Source organism: Egretta garzetta, unplaced genomic scaffold (assembly GCF_000687185.1).
Source record: "Egretta garzetta isolate BGI_Z169 unplaced genomic scaffold, ASM68718v1 scaffold561, whole genome shotgun sequence".
NCBI lineage: Eukaryota > Metazoa > Chordata > Aves > Pelecaniformes > Ardeidae > Egretta > Egretta garzetta.
The window spans coordinates 985,363-1,005,039 of record NW_009258760.1 but is presented as its reverse complement, the minus strand read 5'-3'; the positions used below and the strand labels follow the sequence as shown (position 1 = coordinate 1,005,039).

The following is a 19,677-nucleotide window of genomic DNA, read 5'->3' as shown; positions in this document are numbered from 1 at the left end:
GGGCTGTGGTCAGGCAACAACAACGGGAAGAGAGTGGTGCCTCGGACCTGCCCTTTCATGCCCCACTTGGGAAATCTGATTTCTGAAGTCTGTCTGCTTTCATAGTGCGAGAAATTCCTTTTATACAGACAGAAATTCTGTTATAAAAGGAATACAAATGCTGTTACGCAAACAGATCAGGCTCCAGGCTCTGAACTAACTGCGAGCCCAAAGACTAGATTTGGGATGATCTGAGGTCTGCCCCCGCAGAGAAACCATGCGCAAAGCAGCAACACAGCCTCTTGCTGCAAGGTCATCTAGGCTCCTCGTGCCTTCTCCTAATTTTACGGTGGGATCTTTTGCGATGAGATTCAGCCCTGCCTTCCTTCTGTTCATTTTTTTTAAAGTATTTTTGCAGAAGTCAGTTCTCTGAAGCACCATTTTCTTTCCTTTGAATTGACCGAGAATCTGGGTTAAAGTGACGGACTGATGTGACAACAAAGGAGCGATTGTCATCATGTCCAAAGGATTTGATATGCTGTTGGTTATAAAATGTACTCAGACGGCCCAAGTTCTGTGCCAGATTAATATTTGATGTCATTGGACTTGACTGGCTGTAACTGGAAGAGCTGGGGCCGTTGTTGGGAAAACGGCCATCTCCCTTTCAGCGGGAAGTTAGGGCTCATAGAAGCTGACAGCCTGACAGCCCAATCTTCCATTTACCCATAGGCACCAGTCGGTGTGAGCAATGACAGTGCAAGTTTCCCCATATTTAATCACTGATAGGTCAAATTCTCTTTGCAACCCGTAAGTATTGTGCGTACTTTCTATTAGCAGCAACAACTTTGCTTCTTCCAGCAGTTTAGCGGGTATCAGTGGATGGCCCCTCTCTACAGCTCTGCCTCAGACTTCTCCACTCATTCAGTAGCCACAGGCACTACTTAATCACGGTCACAGTGACCCACGCACCAGGTGAAGGGAAGCTGAAAGGCTGTGTGTCCAGCTGGTGAAACGGCCCAAAGCCAGGCTCTGTGGAGAGGATCCCCCCAGCCGGATCCACTCCCAGCATCCGCCTTTCAACGCCAGGAGGATTCTGGCCTGACTGATGCCTCGTGGTGCTGCGCTGGGCACCGCATTGTGCTAGGGGAGTGCAGGGAGAGTCATGCTGGAGGACATAATTTTTCCTGAGTAACATCCATGCGTTTGCTTCCACTATTTGTTAAGAGTCATTAAAAAACACCTAGGATCCAGACATTTAACTCTGGCCCTAACTACATATGTGTGAGACCTCCCTATATAGTCCATGCAGCTATATAGTAGTCCAATATGCTCAGGAACCCTAAAGTCTCTCACATAAGGAGAAAACAATTTTGAGCTGCATTATCAACACTGTCCCAAAGGGCCCTGTTTTGTTTGCCTGCTGATCCTTTGTCTGAACTTATCCAAAATATCCCTAGGCTAATGAGGACCACGTGCCAATGACACTTCATTTAAAAAGGAAAAAAAAAAAGGAAGTTGGTGTTGTGGCAAGTAGATATTAAAAAAATAAATCAAATAAAACTTGGCATTGTAAATGGAAATCAATGGACTGCAAAATTGTATTTGTTCTAGCTGGCTAGAGTACTTGCCGAGTTCCAAGCTGTTTGTCCCTTTCCGAGGAGAGACGGGGTCTGCTCCGTTGGTACTGTAATCGCAAGGCTGTTGTGAAATAAGACTCGGACCTTTCCAACTTCAAAACAGTTTATGCATACAAGAAAAAAATTAATCTCATAACATCCTATGAGACACAAATCCTAGCCCTCATTTACAGAGAGAATGAAGAGAGAGCAGATATTTTGTCCAAAGCCATGAAGCAAGCCTCTGTTAGAGGTGAAATGTTTGGCTCCTGATCTTATACTGAGAAATTCTGACTATGTCCCTCTTAAAATTCTTTCAGTATCTACAAACTGCAGGCAGCATAAGTATCTGAGTAATAATAATAATTAACCATAAAGCACTGTAGTGGGTAGCAGGTGCACAGTTGCCCTGTAATTCCACGTGACGCTTGGCCAGCTGTAACTTTCAGCTCAGGATGCCTGAGGACGTCGCAGGGGACGGTGTTGCGTCTCATCCGCTCTACACGCAACTCTGCTGCTTTTCTGCAAATCTGACTCTTCATCTTTTTATAAATCTTAAGAAAACTGTATATGACCTAAAACTCTGCTCAGCTGAAGTATTTACATATTACCATGTGGAACGCTTAAAAATCTTCCTGCTATGAATAGCCCATTATCACCAACATATCTGCAATATCTGCTTTTTGTCTTTTTCCCCATTCTGTAATGTTGATAATGATCATTATTCATATTACACATAGAAACAAATAGCATTTCTGACACGTTCTCATTGACACTCAGTGCATATAATTACCATACAAAAGCTAATTTTTTCTAAGGATTTTCATCACGCTGAATTGCATTGGCCAAAAGCCCTCCAAAACTCCTTTCCAGCGATTTTCACATGTACAGTCCTGAGAACTGAAGTTTTAATTTCATTTTCCAAAGACTGTAGGGTTTTAAACTCATCATCTTGAGGATGGGAAGCCAATCGAATGTACCTTGCAAGGCTGAAGAAGGTTGTTTTCAGGTTGGAGGAGATACAACTGGTCAGGAAGACTGGGAACCAGAATAAGACCTGCAACTCTGCCAACAGGATAAGGTGAAAGCTAGAAAGAGAAGACAGGTAAAATTATTCTTTGAAGTCCGAGTAGGTCATGCTTGAGGTTAGAACAATGCAGTAAAACATTATTAGGACAAAATACAAAAAGCCCGGAACTTGTGACTTTTAGCTCTGTGGCCTTCCAGTGTCCTGTCTGCAGGAGGAGCCTGTTCCAGCCACCAGGACTGTCCTACCAAAGAGTTGTGTCTTCTAAAACCGTTCTCCAAAAATTTTAACCGTATGGAGTATGCTATGCAAAGCAGTTATCAAAAAATAGATACCAGCTCTGTCCTTGATATTAAATAGGATCATTTGGATTACTGCAATCAAATATTAAAAAAAAAAGCATTCATTACAAATGTGAATTTACATCCTCTCAATTGTAGAAATGATCAGAAGAATATCTCATTTAAAATTAGCATTCTTTAAGTAAGGCCTAAATATTGAATTGATTGGAGAATAATAGCCTATCCAACTCTTTGCTGCCTTCAATTCTTGCATGTATTTATTACCAAAGTCTTTAAAATAAGAACTTTTTCTTAAGAAATGTATAGACTGTTATTATTTTCTGTCCATATCAGTTACACAGCCCTGACCGGTTTGGGGCGAGAATTATTTTGGGTTGGTTCCATTGGGATGAGAATGCTGATGGAGCTGGGTAATTCCTTACATCGGTGCTCTTGATTAACACCGAATGCATGACCCCCTTTGTCCTTGAACTTTTATAACAAAGGCCAAACAAGAAGCAAGAGCTTTGTTTGCAATTTCAAGTATCTTTTGCTTGAAAGCACTGTGCCCCAAATCCCTCCCTCGGCCTTCGTTTGGGGTCACGCTGCGGGGGGCTCTTGCAGCTATAGCTGAGCCCTCTCAGCTCTCTGACCTGTTTCTGTCTCACTTCTAGCCACCCCCCCCCCCCCGGAAATGGCTGCCTTCAAATTGATCTCTACCTTAATGGGTAGATTAGCAGCTAGCCAAACCATCCTGCTGCTCGGTTCAGATTCCTGAAGAGCCTTATGGGGAGCCTGCCCAGCTCCAATTGTTTCAGTTATCTGTAAGTGAAAGAATGATTCATTATTCTGGTCTCACCTGAATGGTTCCCATCCATCAGGAACATCAGCCCAAGCCCGCAGGATATACTGAATTCTTTCTGAAACACCCTAAACTCAATCATCATTGTTGTAAATGCTGTTCCACCACTACTGCTGCTTCCTGAGACTAGCCAGAGAGCCGAGGCTCCAGTATCATCCAGCCCAGCACCAGGGGTGCCCTGTGCTTTGTACACCCTGCTGTCATTTCCAGGCACTGCTTTTCAGAATGAGAGGTATCAGGCTGTGGGCAACTTCGTGGAGCTTGACTTTGCTGCTCCTGCTATTATCTTGGCTTTGAACTAGTATTATCTGTGATGTTTTTTTGTCTGTCTACATCTTCCTGGCACGCGTAGCTAGACACTGCAGTGGAAATGCTGTTGAATAGGAACCTACGTAAGACTCTTGGGCTCCATCATGCCCAGATGCTGTCTGCCATGAACTTGGGCACTCCTCCACACTGCCACCCTTGCACCATGCTGTCCAGGCTGGAAGACAAAGCTTTCAACTGCCCTGTGGACAAAAAAGGAATTTCTTTTCTTCTTCAGAGGCTACATAGAGGGAAATATGTGTTGTTACGGTAAAGAGAAAGGCTATCTGCAATGAACAGACAAGCTCTGGCTGTCAGCATAAACCGTTCATGGAGTGTATGTTGAAGGAAAGGCAGATTATTTCTTGGGGATCATAGTCCTTTTTGTCCTTTTTGGTTCGGTGGTTTCTTACTCCATCTCTTGTCTGTCAGCAAACTAACTTCCCTTACATTTCAGAGGAAACGTGCTGCATGGTGGATCACAGGCCAGTCGGTTGGCTGGTGCCAACAGACATCTGTATGTTAAGCTAAACCAAGTGATCTTTGGCCCTAATAGAAGCAAAAGTCAACCATATGTACACAATACATACACACACGGAGAGCAGCAAAAAAGAAAAAAAAACAAACCCAGGCCACAGCCCTCCAAAGATTATAAGTAACTAAGCAGAACAAAGGTCTATCCCTAAATGCTGAAGATCAGTGTAAGGTTTTTTTTTTTATGGCCAATAACGTACCGTGCCCCACTGTTAAGCTGAGGACTTTTTACAGCTGAACAAAACCTAACAGTCAGCTTTTATGTAGCATGTCTCATAAAAAAAGTGAGAAAGTGCTCTACCAAGAAGGTCAATATTGTTATCTCCGTTTCTCTGAAAGGAAAGCTGAGCAGCAGAGAATGGAGGCAAGGTGCCTAAGGTGCCTTACTTAGAGGCGTGTAGGAGAGCAGAAGACTTCCCCAGTCCAGAAGTCAGAAACAAGGACAAAAAGGCCAACCTGGCTTTACTCGGGCGGGTACACACACAGCCTTGTTTATAGTAGGAATGTTCCCTAACTACTGCAAACCCTAACTCAGCTCCACCGCCCGTGCTGAGAGTGCCTGCGGCAGCCAGGACCGTGTCTACGCTCGGGGACAGGCAGATGAACAAGTTCCTGCACCGTCAGCTGGAGTATGAAATTACAGCACTTCAGCTGCTTTGCAGGAGCTGCCGCGCGCGCGCCCGGCCGCCGCCGCGAAGGCAAAGCTGAAGCCACTCACCCTTGAATGAAGTGACGTAAACCACACCAGCACTGGGGGAAAGAGCTGAGGGACGGACAGGTTAGGAAGAAAGCCAGGAGGGGGGGATTTACGGAGTCTGTCGCTGTTTGGATCCCAGCTGGTGCATCCTCACCACGCTCCTCAGACTCCAGCATCCAGCTGGGAGCTGGTGCACCGCAGCCACCAGTGCCTAAGGCAGACCCGGCCCGGCGTTTGCGGCTGTACAGGGTCAGTCCCTCTGCAGAGCAGCCTGAAGGAAAGTGTCAGCCTCCTGACCCTGCGGACTGCTCATCAACCCGTGGTCCTCCTCCCAACTGCTCTGGGAAGCAAGTAAATGACACGGCAACGTTTATTATGTGATTTAACGTGAAGTTTACGGAGCAATTATGTCCAGTGAAATAAACACTGGGGACTACAAAAGGGGAGATAACCACACACACATATGGTGAGTGGCAGGTTCCTGTTCTTGGTCCTAGTCTGATCCTTTGCCTGTGAGGAATGGATCATCCATCTGGGAAAAGCCTTGGCTGCACGTGGCCCCAGCCTGGCCTGCTGACCCTGGTTTCCTATGCGCTGCCAGGGCGTGGAGAGCGAACCTTTTCCAACGAAGTTCAGTGTTCTCCACCAGGGAGAGGACAGGATTGCTCTCCCTTTCTTTCTACACGTGCAGGGAAAAAAAACCCAAAACCTCTCAGGATAACTTATTAACCCAAATTACCTTCTGTTCTTATCTCGCTCTGCTGGTAAGTCACACTAACAGCCTTTCAGGAAGACTTTGAGAACCCTGCAAAGGTCCTCCGCGTGACTTCTCAGGCTCGTTGGAGACCTGCCAGTGCCCATTCCTTTACTTGACCAAGCAGCCACAGCAAGGGAAACTGCAGTGCAAGGCTCACCTCTCCAGCAAGGCTGCTCCGTTTGCCACCGGCTTACCCTGCATGAATCATGAACTGCGGTTTCCACATTTAAATCCCAGCAACATCCTCTGCAGCCAGCTACCCTGATGGTCGGTCTGCCTTTCAGCTCGACGTGGGAAAAATCTAGGAGCAGCTAGTCTCCTGATAACGATGTATATAGCAGACTGTGCCTCTATATGTTGTCATGGAGATGCCATGGGTGCTACATCTGAGGGTTTTGCCAGTTGGGTTTCTTCTGCATCACACGTTTGTACAGAAATTAGGTTTTGACAAAAATACAGTATCCAGAGTTTTCCAGAGCATAAGTGGAACATAGATCTGTGTCAGAGCAGATCAGGTCACCTTATTCACGATAACTTGCATGGGCCTTGATTTTTTATTTTCCACTTAAATTGCTCCTGATTTCATATCCGCATAACATCACCAAGTTCAGAGAATTAAACCAGTCGAAAATAACTGAGGGGGAAAAGAAGCAGGCCATATGTTTTAAAAGCAACAGTTAAAAAATGCAAGATGACAGAATATAATAGCCTTCTGTGAGTACATTGGGATGGAAATAACGGGTCGGGGAATTGCCCTTCACAGTTAACCTGAGACATCTGAAACCTCCATCAATTTCCACCTTTACCTGATGTTTTTTAGGTAAGCAATTTTACTGCTTGTGTCTATCTTTTTTTTTTCCCTATTAATATCCTTGCAAATTTAATATGAAGTCTTTTCAGTTAAACAGGGATTTTTTTTTAAACTTTTAAAAGGAGAAAGAATTAGTCCATTTCTAAATCGTACCTTGTCCATAAAAGACAAATCACGTGGCCAACGGCAATCATATTCCAAACAGCGCAGTAAACGCCTGCAATCAAACAGGCCAAGGACCTATCAGCTAATTATGTAACCAGAAGCAAACTTGAGAAGCCACAACCTGCCGACCATCTTGAATCTGAGCATTTTTAAAAAAATACCATCTTGGTTTTCTGCATAACATCCTTATGGTATAGCCTTCTCTATCTATCCACACAGTTAAACCTCTCACCTAATCCAAGCTCTCGTCTAATTGCGTTAGATGAATTCTTTAATTGCACTTGGAAGTGACAGTCAGCTGTTGGCCTCCTCCTGAAGTTATTCATATTTGAGATTACCCTAGAGAACCTGCTGCATTTTCATGCCACCGCTAGTGCAGATCCACTGACGGAGAAAAGCTCCCTTGTGTCTGTTGACATGAATAATCCCCAACATTTTTAATATAGGCTGCCTTTGCCAGTTGGCTGACACTTGTGCTATGCCACGAATAAAAGCTATTTGATGACAGTTGAGAAATGGACGTGAGACGCTTGCTGCTATATTTCCTCTGCTGCATGGGAGTTAGGCCCTATTGTTTGCCATGTGCAGGAACGTAAAGATGTTAAAGGCAACTCGAACGCAGCTGGCGATGATGCGGCGGTGCAAGGGAATACAGCGAAGTGAGACCCCAAATCTCTCCTAATAGCCTGCTGCTTATTTATGTTCCTCAAATGGCTTTGCTGCTTGCCTGGAGGAAGTTTAAGTGGCTGGAAGTTTAAATAACATGCACTTCTATGCGTTTACCTAGCTAGAGCATCCAAAGCGTGCCTTCACACCAACATAGAAAAGATTCCTCTTATTACCCGGCTAGAGAAAGTTCAGAGTTTTCTGTGTGTCGCATGAGCAACAGGATTAATAATGGATGGTTACTTACCAGCAACTGCTGCTCTTCAAAAGACCCTTGTGTGTTTGTATCTGTGGGGTGAGCACTGTAGGAGAACCACAAACTCCTGGCGTGAAGAACACGCGCTCCAGGAAAGCCACATGGGACAACAGCTCAGGCGACTCCGCGTGAGTGCACGCGGGGCGATACCGCTTAGCAAGGAAGAAAAAGATGGGGATTTGAGGTAGAGTTGACAGAACAAGAGGAAAAATGTTTGGCTAACAGAAAATGGGAGATGGATTGAGGCATCAGGAGGAGCGTGAAGAAAAAAAGCAAGATTGAACCATCCAAGAACAAGATAAAATGTGCAGAAAGGAGGGATGACTGGGAGAATACAGGCAGGAGGAGGAGTGGGAGGGACGAGATCAAAGGCAAAGTAACTTCACGGAGGGCCTTGAAGGGGATGATGGGGAGATTTAATTGGAGGCTGAGAGATGAAATCAGTGGGATTTGAGAGAGATGGGCTGGTGTGTCACAGGTGGGGGATTTTTAGCAGGAGACTTCTGAGCAAACTGGGGGGAAGAAATTAAGAGGAAAGGAGGGGAAGGAGGACAGTCTGCTGCAGCACAGACATCTACTGCATGGATAAGAGTCTTCTGAAGGAGAACAGTACGGGCAAGGCAGATTTAAAGAAAGTTTAATACATCCCAATACTATAGGAGACGAAGCTTACAGATAACCCGTTAAAGCCCTTTTGTTACCAAAAAACCCCAACAAACATGATGAAGTTTAAAGGACCAGCGGGAAGAGACAGCACACGGTATGCTCAGCAGGCAAAAGTCCTTAAAAATATATCCAGTGGCCTGCAAAAAAATCAGCAAGAAAAGGGCTGTTATCCTCAAATGGAGCATTCACTTGATTCCAGACCAAGCTTGATCCTTGCCTTGGGTTTTGCACTCACTGATAAGTAATAATAAGCAGATTTACAGGTTAGTCAAAGTCTGCTCTCCCGCTTAAGCCCTTACCAGAGTTTTCTCTGAAAGCCTGACCCAGCTGAGAGAAGCGCTGCCCTCGCCCCTGTCGTCAGCTCAGAGCTGGAGCTGACAAAATGCACCTGCCGTAACGACTCACCAGTAACGACCCTGCACCTTCAATATAAAGTTTCAAGCACCTGATATTAGCGTGACGCAGGCAAGCTCTGCCATCTCTGCCTCCAGGCCTGGTGTTTTTGCAGAGCACAGTGCTGCTCCGGGGCACCTCACAGCTCCGCAGCGGTGGTGCTGGCCTGGGGCTTCGCACCACGCACGACAAGGTGGCGATGCTTCCTAGCCATCTCTGGGAAAGCAAGGCCTGTGCTCTCCAGCAAACGGCTGAGACGGGAATCTGCATGAAACCAGCTGAAGCAGCGCGAGAAAAAAAAGTAAAAATCAGAAGATAGAGAGAATTATTTTCCCCCAAGAAGAGGGGAAATCTGGTGTGCGTACATAGACGGTGTCCTGGTGGTTACAAGGCGAGACACGGTGACACAGTGATGGATAATTTCCAGATGATATGTCGAGCAGAAGCAGCTTTGGAAAGCTCTGTTAGCCAGATCAGCTTTTGGGATGTGTGACTAACAGCAATGGGCCATAATAATTATTTTTTAAATGTCACTTCAAGCAGAGTTTTCTCCTGATTATCACTAGAGCACATTTCTGGCACGAAGTGCCTCTGTACAGTATATCTTGGTAGTATCTGCAGCTAGCACTCAGCTCTAGGCAAAGATGGTAAAAACAGTATATCATTTTGCTCTTGCAAGAAAGAATCTCAGAATTAGGCCATCTGCTACCTTCCACACCAGCGACAGCTCGTCCTCGTATTTGGGCTGGCAATTAAAGAGCAGCCCTTCCTCCCCACCCACAACAGCTATGCCCCTGCCCGCTGCGCCACAGCTCCCCTTGTGCAGCACCCACCAGAGATTGCCGCCTTCACCTGGAAAGGGACAAGCTGCTGCGCGCCCCTGCCGCGCACCTCCCTGCGGCCGGTCTCTGCCCCTCTCCTTTGCCTCGGCTTTGGCTCCCTTGAGCCCTCGCCACCGCCCCCGGGGTGGGGAGGGCCGATGCTGACATTGCAGAGGATGGAGCTGCGGCTTCCTGATGGCACGACACTCATTCCCACATCATGCCAAGCAGTCACCGTCGGACGAGAGCTGCCCCTGCACCTGGTGTGCCTGCTTTCACATAGCTTGAGCCTCTTTGGGACAAATCTTCTGTTCCAGAGTAGACTGAGAAAACGACTGATAGGGCCACACTGATTTCAGCCTTCCTGCAGACTGGAAGAGAGGGTCTCATAATGCTACATCTCTGTAGAGGTAACTGCACCCCGACATAGAGATACCCACCCTACCTCACAACACAGTGGTCGGCTGTGGTGGTGTGGAGCTCAGCACAGCTGGGCACCTTCGCACTTCCACCAAACCCAGCTTCTCCCAGAGCCTGAGCAGCCCAAATCCAGCGTCCCTGCAGTACGCCACAGCCCCCTGGGCAGAGAGTACACCGGCTCCTTCTCCCGTGTGCTCCCTGCACAGCACCGGCACCATGGCGTGCCAGCCACACCTGCGTGCAGTTGGTCTTCCCCTTCCATTCCCAGCCTGTCCCCTCGCCCTCGCCGCACTCATCAGGCGCCCTCCTGTCCTCCCCCTCCCTGCAGAAGACAGCTCTCCTCAGCAGGCTGCTGGCGGGTAACGTGCCTGACTCATCATGGTTTTCTTTCTTTTAAGAAAAATGGATAACTCTGAAGTTGGTAATCTTTATGTCTCTCAAATTCATAATCCTATGATTGCTGTGCTATTCAGCATCTGAGTTACTCCGGCACAGCAGCTGGATGCAGCGGCACGCTCGGAAGCCGAGTGCCATGCTGGGAGCAGATAAACACCCTGCACACGCTGTACAAGCCACAGGGACCCGGAGCCGCTCTGTGCTCCCAGATACAATGCTTTGCCTTCTTTCGGCACATCAAGCACATTAGCGTGATTTCAGCGGGAACTGAAGACCCAGAAGCAAGGCGGCAGACCTTGGGCTTAGCTTCACAATTACTTATCCTCTGACAGTTTTGCAGAAAGCTAAATATTCAGGCACTCTAATTAGCATGTGTTTCTTTAAGGGGGCTTGTTCTCTTAGTGCTAATCCGGGCTGAATCGCCGAGCACAACGGCGTTTTGCTTACGGTGCTGGATGAATTCACCGATGGGGCAGCTGCTTAGGGCAAGGGTCTCTCCATCGCCCAAGTGATGAAACGGGACTTGCTCGGCTCATTTCGGTGAGCTGCATTTTCCCTTGCTGGGCTCTCCGGCTTGGGCAGACATTTGAAACGGGAGGTGGTCTGGGTCGATGGAGATGATGTTTGTCATGGGGAAGAGGACGCGTTCGCGCTGCCAGGCAACCGGCTCTGCAGCGCCCGTGCCAATGGCTGCAAGCACCTCTGCAGAGGCAGGTCTAGAGAAGGAGCAGCCAACCCAGGGCTGCTCACTGCTGGGGGGCCCCCCATCACCCCATGGAGCCGTAGGGGTGGCACAGCCGCTCCCCCAGGGGTCCCCGCAGAGACAAAGTGGGGAGATGGGGCTGTGCCCCCTCCCCTGCCTGCTTGGGGGTCCCTGTCTGGGACCGGAGCAGCAAGGGGGTTGGGCAGGGCTCTCGGGGAGCCCAGTGCCCGCTGAACCGATGGAGACTTTCTGCCGTGCTTCCAGCTACGGCTTCGGTCAGTGCCGCTCAGCAGCCGCTGAGGAAAATGCCCTTGCAGCGCAGACCCAGGTGAGAGGCTGCCGTTTGCACGGGGGTGCCTGCAGAGCCCCCTGCCCTCCCTCGGCACACATCCTCAGGGGCGTGGGGGCATGTTACCCCTCTTCTGCAGCACGCTCGCCAACCCTGCCCGCTCACCCCTCCCCAGCCTGTGGCATGGCCTCACTGCGGGGCCGCCACGACCCAGCTGCTCCTTCACTCGCCCAGTTTTCACCCTGTATCTGCGCCCCCAAAGAAACAAACCCCTTCTCATCATCCTCTCTGCTGCATCTTCAGCCACCCGTGGCAGGGGTAAAAGGAGGGGAGAGAAAGAGGGACCCCAGACTGGTGTTGGCACCGGTGTGGGGAGGAGGTGCAATTGCTATTTCGGCTGATGGGGTCTGGAGGGACGTCCTATACTCTACTCTTTTAGTCTGGGTCATGAATTTCTTTCCCCAAGCCCTGCTGCCATCTGCCACACAGCTTGTCAGCTGCGGATACAATAGATTTTACTCATGACATATATGCATACACCTATATATAATATGCATGACAAAGTCATTCAGTAGGATTAAGCAAAATTACCACAGGGTGCACAAAAAAGCAGTGCCATCCGCTGCAAGCGTGCCCTTTGCTTATTCATTTTGATAAACAGCTCTGATTTCTTCCAGTCTCTCATTCCAGGAATGTTCTTGCAAAGCCAACATGGAGGTCTTTACATTAAGCGTTTCAAGAAGTTTTCATGCAGCGATAGTTAGGCCTCTACGATCTCCTATCTCCCAGGGAAATTTTTATTCAGATTTTCACTTAGTTTTTATTTTACAGTTTAGGGGCAGATACCTGGACTGCTGAGGAACACATCTTGTTCTGTCCCGCTTTGTTCTTCACGGGGAGGGTTTGGCTGTAAGTCCAGCGGGAGAGGCATAACTTATTCCGAGACACGCAGATGACATGTACGCTCGCCACTTCGCACAGCTCAAACCCTAGAAATACCAAAGTGAGGTGAGAGCAGGTGAAGGGAAAGGCAAGACTAGATAATTTATTGCAGCTCCCCCCTATGGTAATTACAGATAAATCTCCACGGATGAAATGTTGTTTGCAGAAGACGTTTGAAGCTGGGGGATAGGAATCACGTCCCTTCCGGATCCCAGGAGCAATTCCCTTGCAGTGCAGCGAGCAGAAGTGCAACAGCAGTTGCGAAGCGCAGTTCAGAAACAGCGTTTGTTCCTGACCCTCCCTCCCATTTTCCCTGAATTTCATCACTTCTGCCAGTTAGCAAGGCGGGTGGCACGCTTCCCAATGCAGATGGCCGTAGGAGCCGGAGCACTGCCTCCCCCAGTGCCCGTGGGTGCAGGCGACCAAACCTCCACCGGCCCCAGCAGCCCGGACCACGAAGCAGGCTCCGTTACAGGCGTGTGCAACGCTGGCTGATGATTCACTCCGACAGTGAGCTTTTCATTCCCTTGGGAAGGCAGAAGGGAGGCAGGGAGCAGATCAGCACCCCGCAGACCCAGTCTCCCCATACCTAAGCTTACCCTTTTGGTGAGCCTATGCCCCTCCTTCAGGGGAGCACGGAAAACCTGTCAGAATAAACACCATTAAGGATTACTGTTAGGAGGTTATGAAGCAAGGATTTAGACTCCTGCCTCGAACTCTCGTCAGTCCTAGTAAGAGGTGAGGGGGTGAGCCCGAGGGCTGTAACACAAACTGGGCAAGCTGTGACGGGGCAGAGTGCTACCAGTAGGCCACTGGGCTGGCCTGGAAATAGCTTTTCTAGCAGAGTAAAAATACCTGGCTTTGACAGCCACCATGCTGGTTTGTGTATGCATAATTTGCTGCGATCATGCTATAAATCAAGATGAGACTGCTAAAATTATGCATGACCTCATTTGATAGATTATCTAATAAGGAATTTGCTAATGCAGTTTATCACTTAAAAAGCCATACGACTGCTAAGGATGAGTACTTTGCTGCAGCACATTTAAACCTAATTGTCAGAGGAGAAAAGCAAGCGGATTTCAGAGGTGAGTTAGAAGAGCATCCTTACGAGGATGATGTCTTCACTAAATCAGTGGTGCAATGCAGCAAGCAGGGTGGAAAGGAGTCTCCTCTGGATAAAGGTACAGAAAGCTGCTAGGCAAGGCTGCGCCGTGTGAGAATACTGCATGGACTCACTGACCAGGAGAGCCTTCATCAGTGTAAATAGCTGTATGCTAATAGGCATGCTTGATTTTATTGTTTGATCTAATGTTGTCTTTTTATTGTTACGACATTTCAGTTCTGTTTCACTGTCTTGCAAGCAGATCTAAAATCCCTGATACATGGGAAGAAACTACCAGCCTAGACCTCTAGCTCTAACTAGCTATTCTGGTTATCGTGCTTGTCAGAATGAAAAGAGTAATTGTTTTGCTGCTATATGTTACCAGCAAATATTTTTGTTCTTCCAGTCCTGTGACTCATTTAAAAAGACTGAACATCACTTCCACACAGACAAACAGAACTATAAAGCAGCTCAAGCCAATGAAACAAAGCTTGTTTTGCAGGTTTGTTAACCACATATTTTGTTCCGATCCCAAATTTATGATTAATATAAGTGCCATTTGATTTCCTGATGATTTTGTAAAGCTCATTCTGGGGTCTGAATGCCCGTATACATTTCCTGGATGTATGTTACTGTTCAAAGCCTCCGAGATAAACATTAAACCTTCTCAGAACTCTGCGTGTGTGTGTGGGGAGGGGGAGGTGTTAGAGCAATGACAATTTTGAACTCCATTTTAGGTTTGGGCAAAATGAAGTGGAAACAGAAAGAGGGTACAAAAGGCCACACAGAAGATCATTATCCGAGTCAAGGCTAAAGCTCGGACTTCCCCAATTCCCGCCTTGTCTTCCAACTCCCTAGAGCAAAGCTGGCAAACATCCCCTTTCTACCCCCTGCACCTTGAGCACATCCTGCCTCGTTTGCAACCCCTCCCAAAAGGTGGATTTTGTTCTTCCTCAGGGGAAATAATGCCTTATGGCAGACACAGGGAAATTGGACATTGTTTTACAGAAAGCAGGGCATGATCACTGGCATAATAAAGCGGTAGGTGATTTTACTGAGCGTACTAAGTCAATACACTAGGTGAAACCTCCACCTTGACTTAAGTGCGTATCTAACGATTTGGGATTGTACAGGAGCTACTGATGTCATAAGAAAAGCAAAGATACCCCCTTAAAGCACTGTAAATCCCAGGGACTGGGATCAAGGAGCTGAAAAAGGATATTTTGGTAGAGTAATAAATTAGAGTCACGCAGGGGGACTCCCTGTGACATTTGCATAGGAGGCCCACCTAAATATTATGATGCCTGTATTGATAATGTTGTCCCAGTTGAGTAGCTGGGACTGTTCCTGAGAGAACTGGAGTCTGCGTTTCCGCGTGAACACACAAAACACAGCTGTGTGTATACATCTGACTGGAATGATTTATCTGCAGAAGAGAAAAACCCAAAGTAACGGCAATATCATCTGCCTCATTAAATGGTCCAGCTCTAAATCGGAGAAGCCACTTGAGGGGTAAGAGCGTAGTTCACCACCATGCCACATCACCATTTGTGGTTTTTCCCCACTGACGTTAATTGATACAAAGTGAGGCAGTGGATTTTACATTGAAGACGCATCTCTACCAGAAGCTGGACTCAGGGCACCTGCTCACTCACCCTAGGTCAAATAACCCTCCGGTGATAATTTTCGGTCGCAGTTGACGTGGCTTAGACAGAAGTTTCATCATAAAGCTTTCATTAGTCATTCCTTGAGCCATCCCGTTTCATGAGCTCTTACCCCTGCCAAGATAAAATCTAGCTATCAGTAACACTTCTCAGAGACCTACCAGCGGTTGAGTGATGCAACCTGCAGCAGCCAGGCAGAATTTACTCCTCTGCATTTTATCTCCTGACTGTCATCAGCAAGGCAAAGCAAAAACACCTGCTCTGAGCCCACATTATTGCAGTGACGTTCCAAGGGAGATGATGCCGAACCTCATTTAAAACCAAGGGAGAACCAAGAGAAACAATAAAGGTCCTAAGCCTGTACCTTTGAAGTTGAATTTTTTTCCCCCCAATACACATCTATTCCAAATACACGCTTCTCATTCCTACTGGACAGTAAACCCTGCCATGTAGCTGCATGTACTATGCTTGGCCATATGGTTAGTAATGCACCGTGAAGCTATACATATCATAAAAATAGCACTGGTAGAATTATTCTTAGAACATCACTTAGGGGCCAAAAATATCCTCTATAAGAAACAGACTGTGAAAGTACATATTGAGGTTGCTATCTGGTACAACAGGCGAACTCTCCCGCTGTGCAAATCAAAAGGTGGATTGCTTTGAAAACATAAGGTAAACATTCCTAGAAGGACAGAACTGAAATGCATGGCAGGAACTACAGCAAGCATCCGCAGATCAGCAGTTAAAGGTTGCCCAGAGAAGTTCAGGGGATGTGGGAGGAGAGCAAGGCTGCAGCTGAGGTCGTACCCGAGGACCACGCCAAACTCCTTCAGAGGACGGAAATCCCACCCCACCACGCATTCTCCTAGATCATATGGGAGATCTGCAGCTGAGTCACCATAGAAAAGCAACGCAGAAATTTCCAAGGCTGTAAGCAGCAAAGTTTTACAGACATCCTATTATGTTCAACTTACATAATCTGAGTACTTAGCTGCTCAGATAATATAGTGATAGAGCTTTATGGAATTAAAAAAGGAAAAGCTTCTCACAGATAATAATATAGTGAGAATGGAATTATACTGCTCCAAAAATCTGTAAAATAAGTCCCATTTTATTTCTGGCTTTATCGGACATTTCCAAAAGGGACTTACTGCAAAAAAGATGACACCTCAACCCCCTCAACCCCTATAGCCATGACATCATTTACACTGAACTTTGATTTCTTAAAGCGTTATTTTGCTTTTGGAAACAGAAGCTTCTGGGGACTTAGAGACACAAAAAGGCAAAGGTCAGGGTTCAAACAGTAGTCTTAAGAGGGCTGTTTTGTTCTTGTTGAACTGCAAAATTTGCACTAACTTCAGCGTGGACTCTTACTCTTGTCTGTACGCAACACCAACATTTTGCAAAAGGCAGGCAATTCTTATCTCCATGTACCATAAAGATAAACACAAAAGTCTTGCACAAGGGGCTGCAGCAAGGGACTGTGACCAATGTGGAAGAGCAATAATGCAAGCACGTTATTCATAAACAGGATGGACGTGTATATGAACAATACAAGGGGTTCCCCCGCACTACTGCTGGTACCTTCATCTGCTTGCTTTTCTGAAGTAGCACCTCTGGTGGTTCAGCTTCTGTGCAGGTTATCCAAAGACTCTTTTTCAAGTGCCAGTATACCTGCAGGGATGTGGTTTATCTGAAAGGCAGACTATGCAAGCAAACATACAATATACTTTTGCAGTTCCACATTTTTTCCACTCCAAGGATTGTTCTTCCATCGCCTGACCCTTTGGTGCAAAATGCATCAACAGCCTAGAAGCTGGTATGTAAACTTCACATGCCAAACAGAGGGAATGCTAAGGACATCCATAGCTGGACAGTTTCCATGATAGGAAAAGACACTATTCACGTGAGGGTGGAAAACCGTTGGGCCATTTGCTGTTGAATAATTCAGTCACTATTAGCATTAGACCAATTACTTTACATGGTGTAACTAGCCTTTGGGAAGCATAGGCTTCCAGCTTCCACAACCAAACAGAGGACTGAAAAGGGTAAGGAATGATAACAAAGGAATTCAAGCTATCTACTACCGGAAAGCAGGCCTGACTTCCAATAAAACACCTGCCATTATAAACCGGCCCACAACAAAATCCACATTTCTTTTGTGGAGTCTCATATCTAAGGCTAGCCAGGGATGAGAGGTAAAACGCCAAACCATTTTGCTTATTAGCAATCAAAGTCTGCCAGTTCTTTGCAGCAACAGAAAAAAAAAAAAGGTAGTTACCTGTGATGATGCTATTCCATCATTTTGAAGCTGTTGTTCAGGATATTGTATTACTTTTTGTCTTTATTTATTTCCAAGTGTTATTGCTTGGCAGGCAAAACTCTTGGACTGTGATGTGTACTGATCCTTCCAGCATCTAGGTTTTCACAGGGACATTAATACTCAAGAACACTGGAACAGATCTAAGATAAATATCCCACTGTCCTCTTCGCTGGGTCCTGCACATCAGCTACTGCGCTAGTATTAAGAAGCGTTAGGTATTCCACAAGTGGATGGAGAACAGACAAGGGAGAGCTCACAGCGAAATGCCAGGAGCTCGCTCGCTGTATGCAAACAGAAATCAAAGCTGCTCTTTGATCCCGACCATCCGGGCTGCGTTCTGTTTGACTCTGCACCGTCAGCCTCCAGCCCCTTCGCTCCTGCCCTCACACAGGCGTAAGGCATTGCCTGGCCTCCCTTGTGCTGCAAGGCAGCTGGGTCCATGCAGCATTAATTAGGCCGGGATGAGCATGTGCAGGCCAAACAGGAGCAGAGGAGCTGCTGCTCTGTCCCAGGGAACAGCACAGCAAACCTTGCGGAGGAGCAGCCAGCTCAGCTGCTCGGTGCTTCCCGTGACCCAGGTGCCTGGACTTCAACACTCATCATGTTCCCCCTCTGCTGCTCCCAGGGGACTTAAAGGTGTTCCCTCAGATGCTATAATTTAGCCCTTCCAGGCATCAGTCCTGTTCAACCATGCAAGGACAACAGGGTATTTAAAGCCGAAACAGCCAAAGAATATATTCAAGAACGTATGATAAAGCTACAATTATATGCACCATGGAGCATCCATCAAGGAAACACACAGAGCTAGTGCCACAAAATAATTACATGTGCAGAGTCCATTGTAAACACAGCTTTTATGTGCATCAGCACAGCTGGGGACAGTGTTTAAAAATATAATTATGTAATGCATTTTATGTAGTCTGTGAGCCATTCAAGCGATACCATCTTAAAATTGCATGCAGCAGTTCTGTATCTATTGGCCAGAGCAAAGAAACATTTTTTTCAAGAGCATTATTTTTTTTTCCTGCCATGAAATAGATTTGTCTCTGATGCCTACGGGGGATTTGTGTCTTTGTCATTGGCCACTTTCCCTCCTACTTTCACCAATGAAGGAGAAAGAAATGGGGAGTTATTTTTGGCCTTGCAGCAGACTCCAGCATCTAAATCAGTTAGTTCTGAAACCACTTGGGGTGGTGCTGGTTCTGTTTTAATGGCTTTAAAGAGAAGGAATTTGTGATGTCTGACTGTTAGTGAAGGGAAACAAAGCGGCTGTTGTCTGGCAGAAGGGCAAAGCAAGGTTAAGACGCTGTGTCTTAAAGGCAGGGTCCAGCCTTTAGTCCTAGCTGTGCAGCAAATGATGAGTCGGGGCTAGGGCAACACAGAGGAGGCTATTGCTAAGCCACACGCAGGCTTCAGTGTAGCAGGAGCTCTCTATTAAAATACACAAAGCAAATAGGCTGCTTTCAGCTATACTTGTTGCTGACACCCTCCTGTCATGTGTCCCCCACCCCCCCCATTTATTTTATCCTTGTAATGCTTTGATATACAAGCTGCAGAAAATGTAGAGGAAGCTTTGCTTTCCTTCTTGTTCAATCTGCAGTTGCAGCTGAGTTGAGGTGATGCAACAGTAAAATTTCTGAGACAGTGCTTAACAGTGCTGCTAAATGATAGCAGCAGCATGCGCAGATATTTATCTGAGACAAAAATAGATGTTTGTATATATTACTTAATGGTCATTTTAAGGCTCCAAAGCTTTCACTACTTCGCAGACAGTAGTTTATATGTCTTGGCCAAATCCTACATGGAAAATCACATTTGACCTATCAAAAAAAAAAAAAAAAAAAGTCTTTCGAGGAGACCTAGCAGATTGCTTTTTCATTTAAAGAGACCATTAAAGAAACCTCTACCTAGTTTCGTAATACAAGATCCACAGGTGGGAGTAGTGAGATAGCTTCTTCAGCTAGCCAGGAGCTGCTTGGCACAGAAATAGGACTT

General features: G+C 46.7%; 1 long non-coding RNA gene across 6 annotated transcripts; it reads right to left on the bottom strand.

The window, feature by feature from the left end:
• Window positions 1-1,630: 1,630 nt before the first annotated feature.
• LOC118451713 lies at window positions 1,631-19,176 on the bottom strand. Of its 6 annotated transcripts, none has more exons than XR_004841261.1 (4): window positions 12,492-19,176; window positions 4,158-10,208; window positions 3,624-3,725; window positions 1,631-2,683 (listed from the first exon to the last, which is right to left on the bottom strand). It is a non-coding gene; the product is annotated as an uncharacterized LOC118451713 (long non-coding RNA). The 6 variants fall into 6 exon arrangements; XR_004841263.1 differs by having other exon boundaries at window positions 3,624-8,109; window positions 9,069-10,208; XR_004841260.1 differs by having other exon boundaries at window positions 3,624-9,294; window positions 9,869-10,208.
• Between the last annotated feature and the right edge of the window lie 501 nt (window positions 19,177-19,677).